This window comes from Ochotona princeps, chromosome 9 (assembly GCF_030435755.1).
Source record: "Ochotona princeps isolate mOchPri1 chromosome 9, mOchPri1.hap1, whole genome shotgun sequence".
Lineage (NCBI taxonomy): Eukaryota > Metazoa > Chordata > Mammalia > Lagomorpha > Ochotonidae > Ochotona > Ochotona princeps.
In genome coordinates this window covers 77,581,117-77,605,887 of record NC_080840.1, presented here as the reverse complement: position 1 = coordinate 77,605,887, position 24,771 = coordinate 77,581,117, and positions in this window count along the sequence as shown.

The window sequence follows — 24,771 nt, the reverse complement described above, 5'->3', positions numbered from 1 at the left end:
AGAAGACAGCTGTGCACAGGGCAGACTGGTCACCATATGCTAAGACAAGTGAGAAACGCCTATGGCTGGTGCCCTGTCCTTCAGGGCTCCCCACAGGGACATGCGGCAGAAGACACAGGCGGCGGGCACATCTGCAGGGCCAACAAATAATGCAAAGACCCCTGAGGAAGGCCCGCAGGAAGCAAAGACTAACGAGGAAGGCCCGCAAGCCAGGGCCCCCATATGCATTAAGCACAACCTCATCTGCAGGGGAAGACTGTTGCTGAATCTGCCCAGGCACTGCAGGACAACACGTCTGAAGAGGACTCGCAGCTCACCTACAACGGCTCCATGGAGCCACACAGGGACATCCGGCAGAGGGGCAAGTGTGTAGCCACTTCAGCACTACTGCCAGAGGCCCAGTCCCCGAGCATGTCCCACAGAGCATGTGTGAGGCTGGAGGGAAGTCCTCCCGCTGCATGGTGCACAACAGAATCCCACAGGAAAAGGCTGTGGGAACTCCTGCCTCGGCTCCTTTGGCCAAGATCCCCAGGGTAGGTCCGCAGGCTGCTATCTCAGCATGCAGAGCAACACGGGGACACCCAGCACAAGAGAAAGGCTGTGGGTGAACAATCCTGGCCACCCATGAGAAGTCCCCAGAGGCTAACCTGCAGCTGAGTGCCCCTGCCTCCAGGGAGTACTCCAACATGCCACACGAGAAGGCTGTGGGCAAAAGGGCCTGGGGATCACACGCCAAGACACCTGAGCAATGTGTAAGGGTCAGCACCCCAGCCTCTGCTGTGCCACACAGGGCAGAAGAAGAAGGCTGCTGGCATTTCAGCATGGACACCAGCTGCAACAAGCCCTAAGAAAGGCCACAGGCAGCAAACAACAACCAGCAGGGCGCACAAGCCAGGGAACCCACATGCACGAAGCACAACCACATCACAGAGGCGGAGAACACAGGTGCTCCTGCCCTGGCGACACACACCAAGACCTCCGAGGAAGGACAGCAGAAAGTGACACAACCCATGCAAGACCCAGAAGAAAGGGCCTCCTCATCCACACAGCACAGCAGAATGGCACTGCAGAAGGCTGACGAAAACCCTGCCCTAAAGACACAGGTGAGGACCCCCGAGGTAGGGCGACAGGCAGCAACCACAGCCTCCAGTGCAGTGCACAGGAACATTCATCTTGACAAGAAGGTGATGGGAAAACTCACCTGTGCACCACAGGTGAAGACCATCGAGGAAGTCTCACGGGCCAATGCCACAGGCACTGTGGAAAACAGCCACAGCCACAGGAGACAGTCATGGAGGAATGGGCTGAGGCGCCATTTGCTAACACACCTAAGGAACGTCTGCAGGAAACAACAACCCCATTCTGGCCAGGAAGAAAGTTGCTATTCCCATGTAGTGGAGAGCAAAATCCCGCAGGAGAAGGCTATGGGAGCCCCACCCTGGCTCCACAGGCCAAGACATCCAAGATAAACCTGCCTCCTATTTTCTCAACCTCCAGGACACCACATAGCAACATGTGGCAGAAGAGGAAGGCTGCAGGTATGTCTGAGTGCACCACATGCACAAATACCCAAGGAAGTCTGAGACAAATAGCCTGTGTCTGCAGGACCATACAGGGCCATGACAAAGAGGAGGGCAGAGGATGCGCCGTCCTGGGCACAACGTGCAAACAACTCAGGAACGCGGGCCAGAACACCTAACTCCATGGGGCAGAGCAACTCTGGAAAAGAGAAAGATGTGGGAAAGCCGCCTGACACTCCTATGCCAAGACTCCCCCCCCCCAAAAAAAAAACACCGATGGGCCAGTGCCCTTGCATCCAGAAACCCACAGAGGTACATCCATCTGAGCAGGAACACTGCAGCCACATCCACCTGGGCACCACATGCCAAGATGCCAAGGTAGGCCACAGGAAGCAAAGAGCAACCAGGTAGGCCCACGAGCCAGGATCCCTCATGGTTAGGGAAAACACACCATCCCCCTCTAGGTGGAGATGACAGGTGCCCCTGGCATGGTTCCACATGAAAGAACACCTGAGGGAAGTTCACAAGATGGTGCCCCAGCTTCAGTGCATTACACAGTGTCATCGGGCAAGAGACGGCAGTGGGTGAACTCTGCTGTGTGCCCACGCCCAGGACCTCAAGGAAGGCTCACAAACCAATCCCATGGTCTCCACGGAAAACAGAAACACGCCACAGGAGACAGTTGTGGACCACTGGGCTGGCTGACATCTGCCGATCCTCCTGAGGAAGATCTTCTAGAAGCAATGACCATTCCACAAGGCCAGGATTAAAGGTGCTACTCCTCTATGTTGTACAGCAAAATCCCACAGGAGAAAGTTGTGGAGGCCCCTGCCTAAGTCTCATAGTCCATGAAACCCCGAGCAAATAAAAACTGCAGAATGCAATGATCTCCTTGCCTGAAGCAAGGTCCTAGTCCTGTGTAGTGTGCAGCAATTGCCCACAGGAGAAGGTTCCCGGAGCTCTTGGCCTGGCTGCATAGGCCCACAGGCTGGCTTAGCCACCCTCAGGACACTGCACAAAGACATCCGGCAGAAGTGAAAACTGCAGAGCAACTCACCTAGGGCAGTACATGTGAAAAGCCCCGAGGAAAACCCACATGCCAGAACCTCAGCCTCTGCAGAGCACCCCAGCATCCTGCAGAAGACAGCTGTGCACAGGGCAGACTGGTCACCATATGCTAAGACAAGTGAGAAACGCCTATGGCTGGTGCCCTGTCCTTCAGGGCTCCCCACAGGGACATGCGGCAGAAGACACAGGCGGCGGGCACATCTGCAGGGCCAACAAATAATGCAAAGACCCCTGAGGAAGGCCCGCAGGAAGCAAAGACTAACGAGGAAGGCCCGCAAGCCAGGGCCCCCATATGCATTAAGCACAACCTCATCTGCAGGGGAAGACTGCTGCTGAATCTGCCCAGGCACTGCAGGACAACACGTCTGAAGAGGACTCGCAGCTCACCTACAACGGCTCCATGGAGCCACACAGGGACATCCGGCAGAGGGGCAAGTGTGTAGCCACTTCAGCACTACTGCCAGAGGCCCAGTCCCTGAGCATGTCCCACAGAGCATGAGTGAGGCTGGAGGGAAGTCCTCCCGCTGCATGGTGCACAACAGAATCCCACAGGAAAAGGCTGTGGGAACTCCTGCCTCGGCTCCTTTGGCCAAGATCCCCAGGGTAGGTCCGCAGGCTGCTATCTCAGCATGCAGAGCAACACGGGGACACCCAGCACAAGAGAAAGGCTGTGGGTGAACAATCCTGGCCACCCATGAGAAGTCCCCAGAGGCTAACCTGCAGCTGAGTGCCCCTGCCTCCAGGGAGTACTCCAACATGCCACACGAGAAGGCTGTGGGCAAAAGGGCCTGGGGATCACACGCCAAGACACCTGAGCAATGTGTAAGGGTCAGCACCCCAGCCTCTGCTGTGCCACACAGGGCAGAAGAAGAAGGCTGCTGGCATTTCAGCATGGACACCAGCTGCAACAAGCCCTAAGAAAGGCCACAGGCAGCAAACAACAACCAGCAGGGCGCACAAGCCAGGGAACCCACATGCACGAAGCACAACCACATCACAGAGGCGGAGAACACAGGTGCTCCTGCCCTGGCGACACACACCAAGACCTCCGAGGAAGGACAGCAGAAAGTGACACAACCCATGCAAGACCCAGAAGAAAGGGCCTCCTCATCCACACAGCACAGCAGAATGGCACTGCAGAAGGCTGACGAAAACCCTGCCCTAAAGACACAGGTGAGGACCCCCGAGGTAGGGCGACAGGCAGCAACCCCAGCCTCCAGTGCAGTGCACAGGAACATTCACCTTGACAAGAAGGTGATGGGAAAACTCACCTGTGCACCACAGGTGAAGACCATCGAGGAGGTCTCACGGGCCAATGCCACAGGCACTGTGGAAAACAGCCACAGCCACAGGAGACAGTCATGGAGGAATGGGCCGAGGCGCCATTTGCTAACACACCTAAGGAACGTCTGCAGGAAACAACAACCCCCATTCTGGCCAGGAAGAAAGTTGCTATTCCCATGTAGTGGAGAGCAAAATCCCACAGGAGAAGGCTATGGGAGCCCCAGCCTGGCTCCACAGGCCAAGACATCCAAGATAAACCTGCCTCCTATTTTCTCAGCCTCCAGGACACCACATAGCAACATCGGGCAGAAGAGGAAGGCTGCAGGTATGTCTGAGTGCACCACATGCACAAATACCCAAGGAAGTCTGAGACAAATAGCCTGTGTCTGCAGGACCATACAGGGCCATGACAAAGAGGAGGGCAGAGGATGCGCCGTCCTGGGCACAACGTGCAAACAACTCAGGAACGCGGGCCAGAACACCTAACTCCATGGGGCAGAGCAATACTGAGAAACAGAAAGATGTGGGAAAGCCACCTGACACTCCTATGCCAAGTCTCCCAAGAAACACCATGGGCCAGTGCCCTTGCATCCAGAAACCCATAGAGGTACATCCATCTGAACAGGAACACTGCAGCCACATCCACCTGGGCACCACCTGCCAAGATGCCCAGGAAGGCCCACAGGAAGCAAAAAGCAACCAGGCATGCCCACGAGCCAGGATCCCTCACGCTTAGGGAACAACACACCATCCTCCTCTAGGTGGAGATGACAGGTGCCCCTGGCATGGTTCCACATGAAAGAACACCTGAGGGAAGTTCACAAGATTGCCGGAGTCCAGCTCCAGCCTGGGTTTCGGAACTCGGGAAGGGTGCGTGGATGAGGCGCAGAAAGAAAGAGACGGACCACCAGAATTCCTTGAAGATAGTGGACACGGCAATAAAGCCGTCGGCTTTATTTATACAGAATCAGTTAAACTCTGGCTCAGACTTTCCACGTCATGGTCAAGTGGGTGTTTCTAAGAACAACCATGCCATCTGCTTTATCCAAAAACAATAGAAATTCCTGCTACAATTCTTATCCTACAACCTAATCTTGTATCACAAAGAAAAGAACCTAAAGATTAAGGAAAGAATGAAACCCTAAATACAGGTCCCTTGATTAACATAAGGTCAATGGAGACAACCAAGACAGTAGGAATAATAGAAGGCCCTTTTGTAAGACATTATTGACATTAACCTCCAAGCTCACATTGTGTAAAAAGCCAGTCTCACAGTAGCAAAAATGCCTGGACAGATTAAATTCTTCCGCTGAGCTGGCATAGTAGGCACTGCGAATGTCCAAGCGAAAAGCACTGACACAAGGAGACCATGCTGGTGGTAGAAGTGCTGGGAGCGGCCTGCTCCTAAGCCTCTTTGTTACATATTATCTCCTCTTCCCCGCAAGTCTATTAACAGGACAATAGGACGCCAATGAGTCTGCAAAGGCCAGGTGCTACTGCCTTAGGCCTGATTCCTGAGTGCTCAGCTAAAGCAATGTAAATCAGCTCCACAGCCCACAACATAAGATGGTGCCCCAGCTTCCAGTGCATTGCATAGTGTCATTGGGCAGGAGAATGCGGCGGGTGAACGCTCCTGTGTACCCCATGTGCCGAACCTTAAGGAAGACTCATTAATCAACACCCTGGTCTCCACGGAATACAGAAATATGCCACAGGAAACAGTTGTGGACCACTGGGCCTGGCTGTCATCTGCCGATCCTCGTGAGGAAGATCTTCTAGAAGTAATGACCATTCCACAAGGCCAGGAAGAAAGGTGCTACTCCTCTATGTTGTACAGCAAAATCCCACAGGAGAAAGTTGTGGAGGCCCCTGCCCAAGTCTCATAGTCTATGAAACCATGAGCAAATAAAAACTGCAGAATGCTATGATCTCCTTGCCTGAAGCAAGGTCCTAGTCCTGTGTAGTGTGCAGCAATTGCCCACAGGAGAAGGTTCCCGGAGCCCTTGGCCTGGCTGCATAGGCCCACAGGCTGGCTTAGCCACCCTCAGGACACTGCACAAAGACATCCGGCAGAAGTGAAAACTGCAGAGCAACTCTCCTGGGCAGTACATGTGAAAAGCCCTGAGGAAAACCCACATGCCAGAACCTCAGCCTCTGCAGAGCACCCCAACATCCTGCAGAAGACAGCTGTGCACAGGGCAGACTGGTCACCATATGCTAAGACAAGTGAGAAACGCCTATGGCTGGTGCCCTGTCCTTCAGGGCTCCCCACAGGGACATGCGGCAGAAGACACAGGCGGCGGGCACATCTGCAGGGCCAACAAATAATGCAAAGACCCCTGAGGAAGGCCCGCAGGAAGCAAAGACTAACGAGGAAGGCCCGCAAGCCAGGGCCCCCATATGCATGAAGCACAACCTCATCTGCAGGGGAAGACTGCTGCTGAATCTGCCCAGGCACTGCAGGACAACACGTCTGAAGAGGACTCGCAGCTCACCTACAACGGCTCCATGGAGCCACACAGGGACATCCGGCAGAGGGGCAAGTGTGTAGCCACTTCAGCACTACTGCCAGGGGCCCAGTCCCTGAGCATGTCCCACAGAGCATGAGTGAGGCTGGAGGGAAGTCCTCCCGCTGCCTGGTGCACAACAGAATCCCACAGGAAAAGGCTGTGGGAACTCCTGCCTCGGCTCCTTTGGCCAAGATCCCCAGGGTAGGTCCGCAGGCTGCTATCTCAGCATGCAGAGCAACACGGGGACACCCAGCACAAGAGAAAGGCTGTGGGTGAACAATCCTGGCGGCCACCCATGAGAAGTCCCCAGAGGCTAACCTGCAGCTGAGTGCCCCTGCCTCCAGGGAGTACTCCAACATGCCACACGAGAAGGCTGTGGGCAAAAGGGCCTGGGGATCACACGCCAAGACACCTGAGCAATGTGTAAGGGTCAGCACCCCAGCCTCTGCTGTGCCACACAGGGCAGAAGAAGAAGGCTGCTGGCATATCAGCATGGACACCAGCTGCAACAAGCCCTAAGAAAGGCCACAGGCAGCAAACAACAACCAGCAGGGCGCACAAGCCAGGGAACCCACATGCACGAAGCACAACCACATCACAGAGGCGGAGAACACAGGTGCTCCTGCCCTGGCGACACACACCAAGACCTCCGAGGAAAGACAGCAGAAAGTGACACAACCCATGCAAGACCCAGAAGAAAGGGCCTCCTCATCCACACAGCACAGCAGAATGGCACTGCAGAAGGCTGACGAAAACCCTGCCCTAAAGACACAGGTGAGGACCCCCGAGGTAGGGCGACAGGCAGCAACCACAGCCTCCAGTGCGGTGCACAGGAACATTCACCTTGACAAGAAGGTGATGGGAAAACTCACCTGTGCACCACAGGTGAAGACCATCGAGGAAGTCTCATGGGCCAATGCCACAGGCACTGTGGAAAACAACCACAGCCACAGGAGACAGTCATGGAGGAATGGGCCGAGGCGCCATTTGCTAACACACCTAAGGAACGTCTGCAGGAAACAACAACCCCCATTCTGGCCAGGAAGAAAGTTGCTATTCCCATGTAGTGGAGAGCAAAATCCCGCAGGAGAAGGCTATGGGAACCCCAGCCTGGCTCCACAGGCCAAGACATCCAAGATAAACCTGCCTCCTATTTTCTCAGCCTCCAGGACACCACATAGCAACATGTGGCAGAAGAGGAAGGCTGCAGGTATGTCTGAGTGCACCACATGCACAAATACCCAAGGAAGTCTGAGACAAATAGCCTGTGTCTGCAGGACCATACAGGGCCATGACAAAGAGGAGGGCAGAGGATGCGCCGTCCTGGGCACAACGTGCAAACAACTCAGGAACGCGGGCCAGAACACCTAACTCCATGGAGCAGAGCAACTCTGGAAAAGAGAAAGATGTGGGAAAGCCGCCTGACACTCCTATGCCAAGTCTTCAAAAAAAAACCACCCATGGGCCAGTGCCCTTGCATCCAGAAACCCACAGAGGTACATCCATCTGAGCAGGAACACTGCAGCCACATCCACCTGGGCACCACCTGCAAAGACTGCCGAGGAAGGCCACAGGAAGCAAAGAGCAACCAGGTAGGCCCATGAGCCAGGATCCCTCATGCTTAGGGAAAACACACCATCCCCCTCTAGGTGGAGATGACAGGTGCTCCTGGCATGGTTCCACATGAAGAACACATGAGAGAAGTTCACAATTGGTGCCCCAGCTTCAGTGCATCGCACAGTGTCATCGGTCAGGGGAAGGCAGTGGGTGAACTCTGCTGTGTGCCCCATGTGCAGGACCTCAAGGCAGGCTCACAAACTAGCCCCATGGGCTCTGTGTAATACAGAAACATGCCACAGGAGACAGTTGTGGACCACTGGGCCTGGCTGACATCTGCCGATCCTCCAACGGAACATCTTCTAGAAGCAATGACCATTCCACAAGGAAAGGAAGAAAGGTGCTACTCCTCTATGTTGTACAGCAAAATCCCACAGGAGAAAGTTGTGGAAGCCCCTGCCCAGGCCACACTGTCCAAGAAACCTGAGGAACTACTGCAGGAAGGAATGATCTCCTGGGTTAGTCCTTGTCGTGTACAGGAGAAGTTCTCAGGAGAAGGCTGTGGGAACCCCTGGCCTGGCTGTATGGGCTAGAACAACTGAGAAATGCCAGAGGACTGCTGTTTTGGCCTCCAGGACACCACACAGGCACACCCAGTACAAGAGGCAGGATGTGGGCTAATGTGCCTGACCTCCACAAGTACAGATATCTGAAGAAGGCTGGGACAATCACCTGCCTCCAATGTGCCCTGCCAATGATCAAGGCATTGGGCACCCCCTCCTGGGCTTTATCTTCACAAAAACTCAGCACTCAGGACAGAGTACCCAAGTCTTTAGAGCTCAGCAGCACTGCTCCAGAGAAGGCCATGGGCAAACCTGCCTGGCTGTCATATGCTACGTGCCCCAAGAATTACCCATTCCTGTGCTACCCTGCGTCAGGGGAGCCACACAGGTACACGTGGCAGAAGAAAACTGTGGGCATATCAACCTGGGCACCATCTACAACAGTGCCTGAGAAAGACCCACAGGCAGCAAAGACCAACCAGGAAGGGTCAAATGCCATGGCCCCCACATGCATGGAGCATGCCACACCACTGTATAATCACGTTGGTGCAATCCACACCGCCCATTCGGCTAAGGGCCTGAGAAAGCAGCAGATGGTGGCCCAAGTGCTCATGCCCCAGACCACCCATGTGGGAGACCCACTGCAGCTTCTGGCTCCTGGCTTTGGCCGGCCCATCTCAGCCACTGCAGCCATCTACTGAGTGAAGCAAAACACGAAAGTTCTCTCTTCCACTCTCTAACAGTTCAACTAAATAAACCAGTTTCTTTAAAACCCAGCAGAATAACAGAGCAAATAAAAATGACCTACTTTGATTCTGTGGCAGGCCTCTTTGCCATGCAGACTTAGCAAGAGACAGACACAGAGGCAGCAAGGGCATTCCTCAGCCTTGTAGGAGTGAGGGAGGGCATCCTGCGTGGCTCACGGCACACAGTGAGCACCGCACGTCACCGCACGTGAGTAACAGGAGGATTCCCGGGAAACAGTTACTGACCATTAGGAACTGCTGCTAGGCCTACAGCAAGCAGAGATGGAACGGACGGAAGACACAGAGGCAGATGGTTTGATGGGTGACACTTCCTCCCAGAAAGATAAATCAACAAATGCTTTTGACAAATTATTCAGAGAGAGGAAGAGATCTCTTTCCACAACAATTTTGGGGTTAGTTGCAGAAGCATCATGAGAAAATTTTGCTCCTGAGATTTGGCTATTGTTTGTAGTCCTTGTTACATTTCTGCCAATGGTGGCACTTTCACATTAAAAAGGGAGATTTGTTTGCCAAAGTTACAGAACAGGGAGAGACAGAGTTGGAGCATCTTCTGCTGCTTTCCCTAGGACAGTGGTAGGGAGGCAGCTGGGACAGAACAGCTGGACAAGAACAGCACCCATCGAGCCCAACACAGTGGCTCAATAAGCTAATCCTTCCCTTGCAAGTGTCAGAACCCCATACAGGCACCAGTTCACGTCCTGGCTACTCCACACCTCATCCAGCTCCTTGCCTGTGGCCTGGGAAAGCCATCGAGGATGACCCAAAGCCATGAGACGCTGCACCCATGTGGGAATCCTGGAAGAAGCTTGTGGCTCCTGGCTCTTAGCTTGGGATCGGCTCAGCTCAAGCCGTTGCAGCCATTTGGGAGTGAACCAGTGGATGGAAGAGCTTTGCTTCTGTAACTCTGACTTTCGAAAAAAAAAAGACTGGCAGCCATATGGAATGCTGGCTTTGCAGGTAGGGGTTTTACCTACTATGCCACAGTGCTAGCTCTGTGTACTTCTTACTTGTTGAAATCTTTACTTGGTTTTATCAAGGAAATTAAAAAGAAAGGAACAAGGTAGGAATCAAGAATTATTAGACTTTTATAATTATTTCTATAAACTCTAATGAAAATTGTTCTTTATATCATAAAGAATAACTCTTAAAAGACAAAAATTCCCAGTCCTGACTGTCACGTCGATACAGAAATACTCAGGAAAACAGAAGCCAGCAGCACCCCACATCGGTGTGGTTGCCAGAGGGCCCGACAGGGAGGGCAGAGGGCGCACAAAGACTCTGGTTGCACAGATGACAGATGAGCTGCCCTCCACCCATCATCCAGAAGGGAGCCTAACCCACCACCTGGAAGGACAAACCCAGTAGCTGATTGGGACTCCAGGGCTAATGCCGAAGGGGCTGACGGGCTGTTAGTCACTGCTCAGCTCTGCCCACCATGCAGAGGAGGGAGGAACAAGTAACACATCAGATGACTAGACCGAGATCCTCTGAGAAGATGCTGAAGACGTCCCAGGCCCGCAAGGAGACATTTCTGGAAGGGACCCGCAGGGTGCAAGGTCTGTCATGGATCCCTGAACACACACCACAGTGGAAGACGTGGGCCCAGAAATAGAGGCACATGTTACAAGTGAGCAGTGTGCACACAAACTTATTTCCAGATGTCTCCGTCAAGCATCTGGAAGCAGTCATTCCCCCACAGGTGTGAGCAGGTGCAAGTCCCCAGACCTTGACTGTGAATTCCATGCTCCTGGAACGGGAGCAGGGAAAGCCCCAGAGGACCCTGGAGCCTCTCGTGGGGCTCCCGGTAAAGAAGTGCTGAGAAGAAAGGAGGAACAGGCATGTTCAGGAGGCACAGGAGAAAAATTCACAAGGACACTGCTGCTGCGGCACAGCAAGCTAAGCCGCCGCCTGTGAGGCCGGCATCCTATGTGGATGTCAGTACAAGGCCCGCTGCTCCACTTCTGATCAAGCTCCCTGCTAATGTGCTTAGGAAAACAGCAGAGGATGGCCCAAGTGCTTGTCCCCCTGCTACCCGCTGGAAGACCAGGATGGAATTCCTGGCTCCTGGCTTCACCTGGCCCAGCTATTGCAGCTATGTGGAAGTGAACCAGCAGAAGGAAAATCTCTCTCTCCCTCTCCAAAGAACTCACACAGTCAACTGCAACATTTCCAGCAACGAATTACACATTAACAATATGAACTGCTGGTCTAAAGCATGAAATGATTGTCGACGAGTCCCTAGTGCCAGGAGTGAGGAGTGCATGGAGAGACTCTGGAGAAGAATCTGACCAGAGAGGCAGCAGGGGCCGCCGGCCACGCCTGGTGCGGGGGCACCACCACGGCTGCGGGCAGGCTCCACGGACGAAGGCTGACACGAGTGTGACAGGACTTGTGCACAGCATCAGAGTACGTCCCTCCTGCTCATCCAGGTCAGCAGTGCCTGCAGTAAGATCTCGGGGTATTACTCTCAACTGACACATGGGGAAAAGGAGGCCCCTCTGTGGGGTTCAGCCTCAATACCCAAACCCGAGGGGCTGGTGCTGTCGCATAGTGCATGAAGTTGTTTCCTGCAGCACCAGCATCCCACACGGGCATTGGCGCAAATCCCAGCCGCTCCACTGGTGATCCAGTCCACTGCCTATGCACCAGGGAAACGTGGAAAATGACCCACGTGCTTGGGCCCCTTCCACCCATGTGGAGACTCGGGGGAGCTTCTGGCTCCTGGCTTCAGCCTGACCCAGCCCTTGTTATTGTGGCCACTGGGGAATAAATGGGCAGACAGATGACCTCTCTCAGTTTCTGCCCCTGGCTCTTTTCTTTCTTCCTTTCTTTTCTTTTCTTTCTTTTTTTTTTTTTTTTTTGTAAATCCCTAACCTCAAATACAATTTGTAAAAACAGGAGACAAAGCCACAGGTAGGAAAGCCCCAGAGAAGATGCGAGCAGAGCTTTGCAGGAAACTGGCAGCCTGCAGACATGATGCTGAAACATCGTGGAGTTATGGGACAATGCCGAGGAGAAAGGAAATATAGCTGGAACACAGGAGCCCTGGCTCAGGTCCACAGTGTGTGGGGCAGCAGGTGGCAGTGGGATTGTTCCATCACTGTCCTGTGGGTGCTCACAGAGGCCGTGTCTCAGGGCCCAGTGTGTGCAGACCTTCTGCACGGTCCACACCAACTCCCCCGTGAGCCCCAATCATAGCAAGGGTCAGCAGGAGGAGGAAGCCTGGGCCTGGGCCTCCATCTCACACTCTGGGACCGCAGGGACCAGGAGGCAACACTGGGTGCCCTCCAGCAAGCAGGCAGGGAAAGGTGAAGGGGCCTTGGGTGGGGTCCTGGGATGCCTGACACACAGTAAAGTCTGACTCATTCAGCTTTCTATAAACTCAACCATCACTGTGTCCACATGCTGTGACAGAGAAGCTGACACGCTGTCCTGTGGCGCACACAGCTGGCTCTGTCCACAACCAAGCATGAAGAGCAGCCCCAGGAGTCGATGGCGAGGAAGGTCCTGCAGCCTGGAGATGTTGCAGCCCAGCTCACTCCACATCTGTCTGCCAGCTGATGCAGGAGGGCACTCACTGCCGCCACCTCCTGGGGAGTGAAAGCAAGGCATGATCGCACACTCCAGCCTGCAGGGCAGGTTGCTTGGTCAAGATCTCCCATGAGATTGTTGAAGTATTTCCCAGGGGACTGCACACATCCCTATCAACGTGAAACTAAAGGGTCTGTACTAGCTGCATTGGCATCCCATATGGGCCCCAGTTCCAGTCCTGGCTGTCCCACTACTGACCAGCTCCCTGTTGGGGCACCAGGGAAAACCTCCAAAGATTGATTAGATTCTTGGGTGAGACCTGACACCCATGTGGGAGACCAATGGAAGCTCTAGGCTCTGGACTTCAGTCTGGCCCAGCTATGGCCGCTGTGGCCATCAGGGGAGTAAACCAGCAAGTGGAAGCTCTTTTTCTCTTTCTCTACTTCTCTGTAACTCTTTCAAATAAGTTAATAAATAAATCAATATTTTTTACAAGTGGCATTATCCAGAAAACCATTGGAACATCAGCTGACCTCTGACCTCAGGAAACTGTGCCTTGTCTGGGACCCCGAGGAGCCCCTAGGGGCCTGTTCCTCTGGCAATCTGCCTCCCTTGCAGAGCTGACCCAGTGCAGAGTACACATGCACCAACTCAGCCTCTGCCACACCTGCTGCCTGCATCTATCTAGGGCCCAGACTAGTGGCAGACCCCCAGCCCGTGGCTGCGAGTCCTTCTGGAACTCTCAGGCGATCATTGCACTGCAGAGACCCCTTCCTCAGGCTGCATGTCCCTGTGCACATGTACACACAGGTCCAAGGAAGCCAAGGATGCCGTGTGTGGGTCAGAGCAGCAGGGAGAGGCATCCTGTGGGCTTGGAGGGGCTATCCCAGGAGACCTGTCCCTCTGCTACCACACAGGGCCCAGCCCTGCTGCCTCCAGCAACCAAGCGGTACCATGAAGCCCCTTCTGGGAGCTGACCATATTGTAGGCCATGCTATTGCTGGCGAACTGGGGGGTGGGGTCTGCTGGGCTCACCTCAAATGCAGATTCACGGAGGTCTTGCACAGCCCTCATCCCACACACCAGCAGGAGCCTCGCAGCACAATAAGGAGCCCTGGGCCCCAGGAAAGGACACCCAGGTCCTTATGGCCTGGCCCAGCAAGGCAGGCTTCCTGGACGAGCCTCAGAGCAGCCTCTCCCTACAGACAGAGGCAAGAGCAGGCCAGAGCTCTGCTTCTGTTCCCTGCAGAAGGAGGAAGGTAGGTGTCTGCCAGGGAACAGGAAATGGCTCCACCAGAGGAGGTGGCAGACAGGGACCATGCTTACCACTCAGGACACTGTTGATCCACTGCCTCACAGCACAGCGTTCCTTGGTCCTTGGTGGTGACTCTAGGCAGGTCAGGTGCCTCGGGCAGGATGAGCAGCTCACGTCTCCTGCAGGGCAGCAGCAGAGGAGCCTTCTGCAGCAGGGGAGCCTCCTGCTCCGGTGCAGGAGGTCGTGCCCTGATTGCTGTCAGCATCCAGGGCTCCGTGGTGGAGCTATAGGAGCTGCTGATAGGGTTGCACCTGGTGCACGTCACCCTGAAGGGGAACTCAGGTTCCCTTCTCTGTCATCTCTTGGGACTTGGGGTGCTCCTCAGAGGCTCAGACCTGTGCACAAAGGAAGCCAGGACCACATCAACCTGCAGGTGTCTGAAGGCCAACGATGGGGTGCTGCTAGCGGTCTGAGAGCTGCTGTGCTTAGTGTCCTGCCCGCCCCTGGCTGTGGGGTCACCCCCGGGCTTCCGTGCCTCCTGTCCACTCTGCAGGGCTACTCTCCTCCCAGGCTCTAACTCAAACACCCTTCTCCCAGGGGCTGCTAGGAAGTGCCCTCCCTGGAGACCAGGCCAGGAGGGCGGCCAGCAAGACGCACACGCACAGCAGAGCCTGCTGCAGGGCCTCGCGGATCACAAGATGGCCCTGGGGAGAGACTGTCTTGAGCAGCACCAAGGCACGTGCCCCACCCCCAGCCCCGCCCCCGTGCATGGCCTGGAGCAGCACCAGCTTCCTCCTCCTAGCACCTCCTCCGGGAAGTCGCCCTGGAGTGTGCCCTCAGTACGCTGAGGACCTGTGAAATGCTACCCATGGGGTACGAGCCACCGCCATAAACACTGGGGACAGCGGCAGCAAGGGGAAGCCCTGGGAGCCTCCTCAGTGCCCTGTGAACTCGGTTCAGGCATGAGAGGGCCAGGCAAGCAACGGCACTGGGCGAGGGGGCTGAGTGGCCCAAGATGCTGTGGACCTTGCCTTGGCCCTCAATACTCACAGCAGGCTGTCTGAGTCTAGGCCTCTGAAGCTCTTGGGGGCTCCGAGAGATTTCCGTTAGCAACATCCGGGGCAGCGCGCGCCCAGAGCGAGGCGGGTGGGCCGCTGTGCAGAGCTGGCGCGCCCAGGCACGTGGGGTCCGTGCGGCCGCCCCCGGGACAGACAGTGAAGGACCCCGCTGCTGCGAGGCCCTGCGGGCTTGCCGAGCAGGTTGCAGGCTCAGGTGGGCTCCCCAAGGCCAGGGATCCCCACAGAGATCCGGAACTGAGAAGCGCTTGTCTCTGTGCCCGCCAAGTCTCCCTGGGCCTTGCATCTCATCAAGTGGCATGAGGACCTTGATCCAGCTCTCCTGGCGTGCAGGGAGCTGAACTTCACCCACTCTCCTGCCCTGGCACCTGCCCATGCAGGCCTCACTCCCGGGAATGCAGAGGTCTTTGGAGGACCAAGGCAGGCATCATGCTTTCTACCCGCTTCCGGCTTCATTCTCTGCTTCCTGTCCACCGGGTCCAGCGTGTCCCTCCCGCGGGGAGGCCTCCCCGAGCTGTGGAAACCAGGAAGGCATCCTCAGGCCAGATCGTTTCTCGGGTCCAGGCGTGGGATGTAGGTGAGAGAGCAGGGAGCAGCTTGAGGTGTTCCTGCGACCCTTGCTGCTCTCAGCCAGCTCAGTGCTCTCTGTACTGCTCTTAGCACAGGGCTAAGTGCTTCCTGGGTACCTCCTCGGAGTCCCTGGCCCCAGCCAGAGAAGCAACAGCGGTGTGGCCATCCCATATCTGCCCTTTGTGCTCCTGGAAGTCTGGCTGGAAGCAGGGGGTAACTGGGAATTCTGCCCAGGACAGGGTGGGACAAGCAGGCTTGGAGGCTGAGGGAAGGGAAGGCAGCTCTCTGGGCCCAGCGGGAAGGCCCAGTTGAGATGATTCTCAATGGCCTGCACGCTGCCCAACTGTGACCACCTGCTGCTGCCAGGCCTGGAGCCTAGTTGCCTCTTGTGTGGACAGCACTGTGAGCTGTCCCAGCATGCTCCCAGGCTGTGAGGAGGATCCCAGGAGGCAGGGACAGCTCTGGTCTCTGAGGAATCAGGCTGCTCCCACCAGGGCAGCCCCCACACCTCCTGCAGGGCTGGCTCTGCCATGTGCCCCTGCTGTGTCTCCCTCCTGGACCCTCAAGGACAAATGGAGACTCAGAGGAGGCCAGAGGGGGAGAGGGTGCCCCAGTCCTCCCATCTCCTGAGCTTGGATTACAAGCAGACAGGGCAGTCATTATCATCTCCCTGCAACTAACCCACCTGTCACCTCAGCTACCTCTTACCTTACCCACCTGTCATCTCACCCACCTGTCCCCTCACCCTCACGCCATGTTCAGCCAACTGTTAACTCCCGTGTGGGCTGCAGAGATGAGACTGTCTGACCCAACAGACGTGGCCTGGGCGCCCACACCCTAACATGGTAGTACTAAGATGGGACTGGGGGTTGAAAGGTCATGGCAGGGTAATGTTCTCCCAGGAGTGGGGGAGGGCCTTCTGCCTCGTGCCCTCCCGCCTTCTGCCAGGGCAGGACTCAGTTTGGCACTCTCAGGGAACACTGAGTGTGCCACCCCAACCCCACATGCCTGGCCCCCAGGACACTGAGTCCATCTTTGTCCTCTTGCCTCTGTTTTTCATGACATCGCTAGGAGTGGATGGGGACAGGGACTTCTCTTGTGGCCCTGCCACCCTCTTTGTCTTCAGGTGCTCCCTTCCTCGCTCCCCCCGCCCACCAGGTCAGAGCCTTCTTGCACTCACCTGCATTCTGGGCTTGCCTCAGAGCCTGCAGTCCCTGTCCCTTCCTTCCGGGCCACCTGGGCCCGTTCTCTGCCCTCCTGACACCCAGAGGGGCCCAAGAGTGAGAGGCCTTGTGCGTTCATTTTCTTCTGGCATGATGAAACCCACCACTCTTAAGTTTACCAACATTTTGATTTTTGGTTTCTAATTACTAGCTTTGTGAGAAAGGTGAATGTCACCCAATAAACCAATGTTTTGGCATCTCTATTAAAATTTGTGTTGTAGCTAAGAACCTTGTCATTAGTTCTCAAGCAGAAAAAAGGAAGAAGCCTGCTGTACTCACAGGGTGGATGGTATTTATGTGTCTCTTTCTCCATTGTTCAAATTCTCTTCCATTTTTCATTACTTGATCAAACCCTGGGAAATATGTGTTAACGTCAGACAAGTCCCTTAGAAACTTTTCTGAGGCTTTTCCTTACATAGTTTGTTTTGTTTTGTTTTGCTTTTCAATGAGCAAAGTGAGATTTAAGTCAGAAACGTCCTGATCAGAGCAGTGGTCAGAAAGTTTCCATAACAGACAGCATGTTGAAGCATGGTATCAATAAAACTTTGTTCAAAGACAAATATTTTCAGGAATCACATTGTAAATGGCAAAAGATTTCAACTAGTCATACAGTGGCTCAACAATTTACAACATCTTAGAAAATAGAACAGGAATTTACAGCCTTTCATAATTTTGAGGGCAGTGGCAAATTATCAAAGTTCTAGAGCAGAGCAAGGAATACGTTGATGATTAGGGAATAGAAGGTTCCTTTTAAAATATGTGGGCAGAGAAACATGTCATCTGGCCAGGGCGTTAGTGCAGTCAGGGTGCCCATCCTTGTCAGTGTGTGTGGCAGGGGAAGAATATCACAGTCTATAGGCAGAAATAATCCAAGAAGCCTTATTCTGGCACAAAAAGTAACATGCACACCAACGGAAGAGAACAGAAACCCCAGAAATCAATCTGCAAATCTGCAACCAGCTCATCCACAACAAGGAGTGAAGATCAGTGCCCTGAGAGAGGCCAGTCTCTTCAACACACGGACCTGGGAACAACTGGATCTCTGCACGCAGAATTTGTGAAACAATATCCCACCTTACACCTTACATGAAAACCAAGTCCATGGATCAAGGATCTAAGTTCATGACTTGGTATCATCAGATTACTAGAAAACATCTGAGAAACTCGGCAGGACACTGGCACACACAATGACTTCTCAGAAAGAGGAAACACAGGAATAAAGCAAAATAACATGACTGGGATTACAGGAGGGTAAAAAATCTGCTCTGGGGCCCAGGATGATGGCTCAGTGGCTAAATCCTCTGCTTACCAATGCTGGGATCTATATGGGAGCTGGTAGTGTTCCATCTATGGAAGTGTTTCACCTGTTCCACTTCCCTCCCAGCTCCCAACTTGTGGCCTGGGAAAGCAGTGGAGGATGGCCCAAAGCCTTGGGACCCTGCACCCGTGTGGGAGACCTGGAAGAAGCTCCTGAATCCTAGCTGTACGTCAGCTCAGCTCTGGCTGTTGCAAGCACTTGGTGAGTGATTCGGCATATGGAAGATCTTTCTCTTGGTCTCTCCTTCTCTTTGCACATCTGACTTTCCAATAAAAAATGTTACAAAGCATATTAGAGGCAGGAAAGACTGAAGGTCAGTAGGCACACACACACTCGCACACACACACACTATTGGGGAACAGTGAACTATGGTAAAGCAAATTTAAGTCCTCAATGCAAAAAGGAGAAATTAATTGTTGAAAAACTAAAGGTTCTATAGACTGTGAGAGAAAAAAATCAATAAAATATAAAATCCAGAGAAGAGTTGATAAAGAAGGCTGTGACAAGAAAAGTAGACTGCATATTTAACACAGAGAAAGTCTCAATTACAACTTTAATATGTGTGGAATCCAAGAACACATGCAGAGATGTACCTTCATATATATACACATAGAGATGTACATACAGATATGTACATAGAGATGTACCTTCATGTATATATGAAAAAATATTCGGGCAGCAAGAAAGAGCTGGGGGAAAGGGAAACCTGTGAAACAACTTCTTCTTTTCTGGTTCAGCAATAAGCATAACAGTTTAATGGTAAACAATTCTATGTACTCAAAACATAGTAAAGGATGGATTTAGTGTGTTAGTAGAACATATGTTTTACATTAACAATCAATACAATCTTAAACAATAAACTCACTAGCATTCACAGAAAACTTTAAACCTGTTTCCAATGAAATGTAGAAATGTAGAAGAGAGAAAAGTTAAATTAAAATTTTAGTTAATTAGTGAATTAGAGGCTTGCTTCCATCATCTGGTTCACTCCCCCATCCCTGTGATACAGGGCTGAGGTCAGGAGGAAAAGATGCTGCTGAGGTCTCCCGGGTGGCAGGGATGAACTCAGGAACCTGAGCCACACTGCTTCTTCCCGCAGTCTGCATTAGCTGGAAGGGTGGTGTCAGGAGCCACACCTGGGATAGAACTCACGCTCCACAGTGAGATGCAGCCACACATGCTTCAGCGGACACGAGAGGACTCACGCAGAGGGGCTTGTTCTCCTCCTCTCAACAGAAGGCAAGTAATTCACTCTGTTTAGAATGAGTGTCTGGGGAGAACATCGGGAACACATATGACCCAGAGACTTGGGACAGTAGCTTCATCAAGTGCTCACATGTCCTGCTGCTGACGCCAGGGGGCGAGCTGTGGCCATGAGACGCCACCTGGAGAAAACCATCACTGTGGAGCATACATGGCCCCAGAAACAGAAGCACCTGCACACCCTGTGCTTGGGATGCAGTAGAACATCCACTACGGTAACAAAGAGGACTTGCAATATCAGCCTCATGTGGACCCGGAAACTGCAAGGCCTCCCTGCCCTTAGCCTCAGCTTTCACTGCCTGGCTGGCAGATTATACACACATACACACACACACACACACACACACACACAAACGCACACAGCAGGACTGCACAAATCCCTTCTTAGGTACCCCTTCAGCCTGGGTGAGAACCAGGGCTGCTAGAAACACTGGTCTGAATTGATTCCAGCTCTGGTGGGAGTGCCTGGTTGCACAGTTCCCATCTCCAGCCTGTTCCAGTTGGTCCTGACGTGTGCTGAGCTGCCCCAGCCCTGGCATGCAGGAGCTTGCGTGCACAGACATCTATGATCTGGGTCCAGCACTGCCGGGATTCCAGTCCCCACCAACAAGACCCACAGAACCCTGCAGGGTCTAATGGGATCCTATGACCACCCCCCAATGCTGGGAGAGCATACTTCAGTATATAACTAGAGCTACAGCCAATAGAGCCTGTGAAACCCACTCCTAAAGACACATTCTGGAACACAGCCTCAGGCCTGGAGTTTCCCCTTTTAAACCAGTGCAAACAAATGACATGCTAGATGCACAAAAGTGGGCCCATAAGCAGTGTGTAAAGCCCCCAAAAGAATCAAAAAATTAACAGGAGACTTTAATATGAGACTCCACATGCACAAAAACTGACAATGATTCATTAGAATGCCCAATAGTGCTCTGATGAGTGATCCATCTTAAGGACACTTAAAGAGATAGATTTTAATGCATAGTTACAAGCTCTTTTCAGACAGCTCTTGTTCAAGCAGCTCTTGCTAAATGGCTCTTTTCAGTGGCCAGCGCAAACTCAGAAGCCTCAGATATGCAAGTCACGCAGAAGGTCCTTTATGCAGGGTCGCAGGAAGCAGCGGCATAGGAGGGAGAGAATGAGGTCAGAGGGAACGGCTTGGACAGCGGGTGTTCACAGGGGACAGAGTGGGTGTGTAGGGAGCAGGCCACTGGAGATTGGCAGAGTAGTTAGCCTATGGATCAGGCCACTGGAGGTAGTCATGGCATGGGGTTGGGGAATGAGGGCTCATAGGGTTGTAGCTGGTTGGCAGGGAGTAAAATTTGAACACAAAGGGCGTGGCTCTGGGGCAGGGAAGCAGTAAGCCCAGAAGAAAACAGGACTTGGGGAAGGACAAAGGGCATTGGGCTTCAAGTTGTAGATGTGAGTCACTTCTCACATTCCTCCCTTTTTTATAAATAAAAGGAAGAGGAATGCTGTGTTCTTCTATAATTTCTCTGAGCTGAACTGGGACACAGGATCATCTAGGTGAGGGTTTCATGGTGTTTGCAGGAGGAAAAGTAGATCTCCCTGTGAGAGAAGCTGGTTGAGGCTTGGGGAGAGTTTTTGCATTTGAGTGTGGAGATATTTTGAACACATGAAATCAGGCTGGGGAAAAATAGAAGGAAGAGAACAATTATGAATGAGGGGGAACCAGAGGGCCATTCATGTTAGGATGGGATGTTGGAATCAATCTGGAGGGCCCCTTTAAAGCACACTTGAAGAGATTCAAAATAATACACAGTGACAGATGGAAAAATTAGGAACTCTCTGGTATAAAGCAGAAATTCAATTTAGAAATTGTTTTAAAGATTTATTTATTTATACTGGAAAGTCAGATATACAGAGAGGAGCAGAGACACATACAAAGATCTTCCATCCATTGATGCAGCCGCAACAACCGAAGCTGAACAGATCCAAAGCCAAGGAGCCTAGAGCCTCCTCTGGGTGTCCCAGGCAGACGCAGGGTCCCAAGGCTTTGGGCAGTCCTCAACTGCCTTCCCAGACTGCAAGCAGGGAGCTGGATTGGAAGCAGAGCTGCTGGGATGTGAACCGGCACCCATATGCGATCCTGGCACATGCAAGGCAAGGACTTTACCTGTTAGACTGCCACACCGGGCCCCAAAAAGAACAACCTTTTTAAACTGATGCAGTAAATTGTTACACAAAACTCGTTTCACTGATATTTATGTGTTTGTGATTCTTTAAACTTATGCTTTCTTCTTTGTTCAAATTCAGAATGAACTGCTTCATAATGCTTATTATTTTCATTGACTTGAAGGGAGAGAGTGAGAAAGATAACTCCTGCTTGCGGATTAATTCCCCAGAGTGGGTGTAGCCAAAGCCAGGAGCCTGGAAGTCCCTCTGAATTTCCCACAGAGGTTGCAGGGGTCCAAGCACCTGAACCACCACCCATTGCCTCCCAGGATGCCTTGGCAAGAAGCTGGATCAAAAGAGGAGTAGCTGGGACTCCAGTGGGACTCTCGAGATGGATGCAGGCATCTCAATGGTGGCTTCATTTGCTGCACCGAAACAAACCTTTGCTTGATAGTGACTTAAGGGCAATATCTAAAAAGCATCATATGATTTGCCAGTGTATATAAGAATTGCCATTTCACGGGCCCAGCAGTGTGGCCTAGCGGCTAAAGTCCTCGCCTTGAACGCCCCAGGATCCCATATGGGTGCCAGTTCTAATCCCGGCAGCTCCACTTCCCATCCAGCTCCCTGCTTGTGGCCTGGGAAAGCAGTCGAGGACGGCCCAAGGCTTTGGGACCCTGCACCCGCGTGGGAGACCCGGAAGAGGTTCCTGGTTCCCGGCATTGGATCGACGCACACCGGCCCGTTGCGGCTCACTTGGGGAGTGAAACATCGGATGGAAGATCTTCCTCTCTATCTCTCCTCCTCTCTGTATATCCGACTTTCCAATAATAATAAAATCTTTAAAAAAAAAATTGCCATTTCAAGTAACCTGTTATTAGATGCTTTTAGATGTAAATCAGTTCTACACAACATGAAAACACATTTTTAATATTAAGTTAGTGTGAAAGGGCAAAAAAAAAAAAACAAAAACAAAAAACAGTAGGCAAGTTGAATGCGGCAGTTTTTTGAAGGAAGAAGCACCAGCTCAAAGACCTCAGCACACTGTTTCAGGAAAGCAAAGGGAAGGGAGGAACAAACACAGCTTCACTGGCAACAAAAGGTGTCTGTCTGCCTGGACACTTAGCTGTCTGCCGTGAAGGGAATCTGGGCTGAAGTCATTGGCTGAGGCTCACCTGTTTGTTACAAAGTTTCCCAGCACAGGAACATCGCAGTCCACCCCCAGGCCACATTTCCTTTGCCTAACAACTGGGATGAGAAAGATGGAGTAGGAGTGATGGCCCCCCACCTGGCAAGTTTGGGGAACCCAGCTATTTTAGGAGACCTCCTAATTAATGACCCTCCTCTTGCCCCCAAATCAGGCGTCCCTGTTTCCATGCAATTCTAAGTAACAATTCAGGGTCTTTTCTCAAAGAAACCTACACCTTGAGGGTTCTGCAAGAATGTGGCCTAATTCAGTGCTGTGGCCCAGGGGCTGAGCTCCAAGCTCACAAATTACAAAGGTTAGGTTTGGGGTTGGGCTTGGGTTTAGGTTTAGGGTTCCCTCCCTAGGAATCAGTGGACGGCCAGGCTGCTTTCTGATGTGTTTTTGGTTTTGTCCCCCATTTTTGTTTTGTTCTGGCAGCAGCATGCGCTGAGGGGACTCTGAGGAGACTCTTGAAAAGGCTCGGTGTTGGGAAATTCTCCACAGTCCTATCTAAGAAGCCCTGTGCCTTCCAAGGTGCCCGGTGTGGGTTTCATCCTCAGGGGTCTCCTGGACGCATTGTGGGGAGCCTTCCCGGGTCTTCGGTTCCCGGGTGACCCTGCACAGAGGGCAGCAATGGGCAAAGGCACGACCCGGAGGAAATGCCGTGGGACGGCCGCCAAGTCTGTGAATGGCTGACTGAGACCCAAGGCCCTAAGTGTAGCTGGAGCAGCCACAACATCCGGATCCCCTCAAGTGGGGGTTGCGCCCCTGGGCCAGCAGAGGCCTGTGGGGCCGGCGGAGGGCGCAGGGGCGGGCCGGCAGAGGGCGCAGGCGCGGGGCCGGCGGAGGGCGCAGGGGCGGGGCCGGCGGAGGGCGCAGGCGCGGGGGAGCGCGGGAGCGGGAGGCTCCGGGTGGGAGGCCCCATGGCGCCGCCTCAGCGCTGCCGCGTCCTCAGGTGCTGCAGCTGCGGCCTCTGCCAAGCGCACCAGGTGGGCTGGGCCCCGGCCTCCCGGTCCTCGGGCGTGGACGGCGGGTGTGGTGTGGGGTCGCTTCCCTCCGGCGTCGTCCCGGCCTCTGTGTTGTAGGTTTTGGAGTGGTGTTGGCTTCTGCAGAGGCGGCTCCGGTGAATTCTAGCGGGCATTTGGGGCACCTTGTGGGACCCAGGCGGGGTGGGGTGGCATCCCGGGCCCCCCGCAGTGGCTCTCAGGCTTCCCCCAGGGAGAAGCACCCCTCACCGCCGCGGGCACCCTGTCACCACATCCTGGGGCTCTACCCTGTCTCACAGCTTGTCCTCTCCTGCTGGCTGAACGTCCCTGTCCCCTTCTCAGGGACACCCCTTCTTGGTGCTGTGCTGGTCGGCTGTGTCCTGGCATCCGACTTCTGTAAGATGTGTGTTAAAAAGCCAGTTGACTTTTAGGGGTAAAAAGCGCATTTTGGAAAAAAAAAAGCACATTTTGTATCAAAAGCTCTCACCCCACGATGCCAGCTTCTTGAGAGAACCATCTCTTACCCTGCCCCCCAAATCGGGCTATTGAGTGGGTATCGTTACATTAAAGGCTAGGCATTTTAGGTAAGACTACTTTAGGACTTCAAGAGATTTTTAATTTTCTTCTTAAAGTTTTATCTATGGGCCTGGCACAGTAGCCTGTTGGCAAAAGTCCTGGCCGTACACAGACACCAGCATCCCTTATGGGCACCGGTTGTAGTCCTGGCTGTTCCACTTCTCATCCAGCTCCCTGCTTGTGGCCTGGGAGTGTAGTCGAGGATGACCCTGTACTCATGAGGGAGACCCAGAAGAAGCTCCTGGCTCCTGACTTCAGAGGAGTTCAGTTGTGGCCACTTGAGGACTGAACTAGCACATGGAAGATCTTTCCTTCCGTCTCTGCTTCTCTGTAGATCAGCCTTTAAAATAAAAATAAATACATCTTTAAAAAAATAATGTGT